This window comes from Octodon degus, unplaced genomic scaffold, assembly GCF_000260255.1.
Source record: "Octodon degus isolate 3935 unplaced genomic scaffold, OctDeg1.0 scaffold00010, whole genome shotgun sequence".
NCBI lineage: Eukaryota > Metazoa > Chordata > Mammalia > Rodentia > Octodontidae > Octodon > Octodon degus.
The window spans coordinates 25,134,623-25,138,633 of record NW_004524586.1 but is presented as its reverse complement, the minus strand read 5'-3'; positions in this window follow the sequence as shown (position 1 = coordinate 25,138,633).

Below are 4,011 nucleotides of genomic sequence, written 5' to 3'. Positions count from 1 at the left end.
GTAAAAGATTTTTAATAAGATGACACTGCAGTTATTCTTTGTGACATTTCCTGTGCAATTGGGGTTTTTCTTATAAAGTCTACGCCTATAGCAATGTCTTCAAGAGTTTTACCTATTTTATCTTCTAGCAGATTTAATGTTTTCTTTTAATGCTTAGATACTTAATCCATTTTGATTTTAGTTTAGTATGCCATGAGACATGTGGGTCTAGTTTTAATCTATGGTATGTGGAAAACCAGTTTCCCCAGTAATATTTAGTAGAAAGTTTACAGGGTCAGTGGGGCCAGGGAGATGGTTCGGTGGAATAAGCGCTTCCCTGGCAAGCGCAAGGGCCTGAGTTCAATCCCCGCTTTTGCCAAAAAGAAAGAAAGTTTACAGGCTCTACAGGGTCTCACTATGTAGCTAGAACTCATAGAGATTCTCCTTTTTTCAGTCTCCCAAGTGCTGAGATTACAAATTCTTGCCAAGGGCTGGGGAGATAGCTCAGTGGAATAAACGCTTCCCTGGCAAGCGCAAAGGCCTGAGTTCAATCCCTGGTTCCAGAAAAAACAAACAAACAAGTACTTGCCACCATGCCCAGTCTCAATCACCATCTCAGCACACCCCAGGAGCAGGGCTGGCATGACACACTGGGGATTGAACCCTGGCTGCTGCACTCTGCCTAAGCAGGTGCTTTAGTCCGCTGAGCTATCTGGCCAGCCCAAAGTGGCAAACCTTCTTTCAGTGAAGGTATTTGGTTCCTTTGCCAAAGGTAAAATAGTGAATTGTTTCTGAATCTTCTAGTCTGTTCTATTGATCCTCAGACAGGTCTGTTTTACTTATTTTTGCCAATATCATGTTGATGTTTTGTTTTAGTTTTTGTTTTATCGCAGTGGCTTTGCAGTTTAATTCAGAGCCAGGGATTGTGATGTTCCCTGCCTTACCTTGTTGCCGAGATATGATTTTGCTGTTCTAGGTCTCTTCTGGTTCCAAATAAATTTTAGGACTGTTTTCTCTAATTCTGTGAGATACACTCTTGGTATTTTGATCAGGATTGTATAACAAGTTTCAAAGTATGGTCATTTTTACTATGTTAGTACTTCTGACCTAAGAATAATTGCTATCTTTCCATTTTCTTACATCCTATTCAATCTTTTCTTTTTCAGATTACTGTGATTTTCAATGTAAAGTTCTTTTCTTTCCTTCCATAGATTGATTCCTAAGTATTTCATTTTTTTGGATGCTATTGTGAAAGGTGTTGTTTCCCTAATTTCTTTTTCAGTGAGATTTTTATTTGTGTACAGGAATGCTATTGATTTTTGAGTGCTGACTTTGTATCCAGCTACCTGGCTGAATTTGTTCATTAAATCTAAAAGTCTTTTGGTGGAGTTTTTTTGGATTTTCTATGTAAAGTATTATATCATCTGAAAGTAACAATAATTTAACTTCAATTTTCCTATGCTTTTCCTTTTATTTCTTTCTCTTCTCTAATTGCTCTGGCCAATGTTTCCAGAATTAAATTGAATAAGAGTAGTAATGGTGGACATCCTATCTTATTTATGATTTTAGAATGTGTTTTCAATTTTTGTCCATTTGATCTGACATGGTTGGTTTGTCACAAATGGATTTTATTAGATTGAGATAAAGGTCTTCCATTCTAATTTTCTGTGGGATTTTTATCATGAATAGGTTATGGATTTTGTCAAATGCTTTTCCTGCATCTATTGAGATACTCACATGGATTTTCTCTTTGGCTCTGTTAATATGGCATATTACATTTATGAATTTGCATATATTAAATCATCCCTGAATCCCTAAGATGAGTCATACTTGGTCATGGTCTAAAATCTTCTTGATGATTTATTGCATGCTGTTTACCAGTACATTGTGGAGGACTTTTTGCATTTATGTTCATTAGGGAGATTGGCCTGTAGTTCTCTTTCTTAGTTGGGTCCTTATCCAGTTTTGGTATCAGGGTGATACTCGCTTTCAAGAATGAATTTATTGCTTCCCTTTCAATTTCATTAGAGAGTTTAAGAAGTATCTGCATTAGGTCTTCTCTAAATTTCTTAGAAAATTCATCAGTGAATCCATCAAGGCCAGGGCTTTTATTTATTGATAGGTTTTTAAATGTCTCTTCAATTTCATTCATATATTAGTATCCTTAGAAATTTTATCTTCTTAGGGCTGGCAGTATAGCTCTGTGGACTAAGCACTTGCCTAGGTAAGCACAGGGGCCAGGGTTCAGTCCCTGGCACAATGTGCCACATCAGCCTCGCCTCTAGCATGCTGAGCCAGTGATGGAATCTGGGCATGATGGTGCATGCCTATAATCCCAACACTAGAGAGGCACACACACACACACACACACACACACACACACACACATACACACACACAAAAGAAAAAAAAAGAAATTATATCTTCTTGATTCAGGTTTGGTAATTTATATGTAACCAGGCAAATGTCCACTTCATCTTATTAGAATACAAGTTCTTGAAGTAGGTATTGAGAATCTTCTGTATTTCTGCAGGGTCTGTTTGTGATCTCACATTTTCACTTTTTTTTTCTCATTAAACTTTGTTTTAATAGGTCTCAAAATTCTGTGACAGATTTTTGGTCAAGTTGTTTCCATTAAAAAAAGTATTGATTTTAAAAACTAATAACTTAAAAACTGCTACACACCAAAAAAAAAAAAATGGTACACAAAACATTCTCCTTTCCTTCTGAAGGTTTTATGATGCATTGTTATCATTAGCCAGTCTTTCACTATTAAACTTAAATGGCCAATTGGGAGAAACAGTTCTGAGACCGGTCTTCCACCACTGATTAAGACTGGGGTGTCAGGTGTCAGGGATAATATTCATTTATCCTTCTGAGCTTTCTGGGCAGACTTGGTGACCTTGCCAGCTCCAGCAGCCTTCTTGTCCACAGCTTTGATGACACCCACAGCAACTGTCTCATATCACGAACAGCGAAACGACCCAGAGGTGGGTAGTCAGAGAAGCTCTTGACACACATGGGCTTGCCTGGAACCATGTCAACAATGGCAGCATCACCAGATTTCAAAAACTTGGGCCCATCTTCCAGCTTCTTACCAGACCAGCAATCAATCTTTTCTTTCAGCTCAGGAAACTTGCAAGCAATGTGAGCTGTGTGACAACCCAGGACAAGGGCATAGCCAGCACTGATCTGACCAGGATGGTTCAGGATAATCACCTGAGCAGTGAAACCAGCTGCTTCCATTGGTGGGTCATTTTTGCTGTCACCAGCCACATTGCCATGGTGGACATCTTTGACAGACACGTTCTTGACGTTGAAGCCCACATTGTCCCCAGGAAGAGCTTCACTCAAAGCTTCATGGTGCATTTCAACAAACTTGCTTCAGTTGTGACATTGACTAGAGCAAAGGTGACCACCATGCCAGGTTTGAGAACTCCAGTCTCACTCGGCCCACAGGGACAGTGCCAATACCATCAATTTTGTAGGCATCCTGGAGGGGCAGCCGCAAAGGCTTGTCAGTGGGGCAAGTGGGTGGGAGGATGCAATCCAAAGCTTCAAGCAGTGTGGTTCTACTGGCATTGCCATCTTTACGAGTGAACTTCCATCCTTTGAACCAAGGCATATTAGCACTTGGCTCCAGCATGTTGTCACTATTCCAACCAGAAATTGGCACAAAAGCTACAGTGTCAGGGTTTTAGCCGATTTTCTTAATGTAGGTGCTGACTTCCTTAACAATTTCCTCGTATCTCTTCTGGCTGTAGGGTGGCTCTTTGGAATCCATTTTGTTAACTCCAACAATTAGTTGATTCACACCCAGTGTGTAAGCCAGAAGGGCACGCTCATGAGTCTGCCCATTCTTGGAGATACCAGCTTCGAATTCACCAACACCAGCAGCAACAATCAGGACAGCACAGTCAGCCTGAGATGTGCCTGTAATCATGTTTTTGATGAAGTCTCTGTGTCCAGGGGCATCCATGATGGTCATGTATTACTTGCTGGTCTCAAATTTCCACAGGGAGATGTCAATGG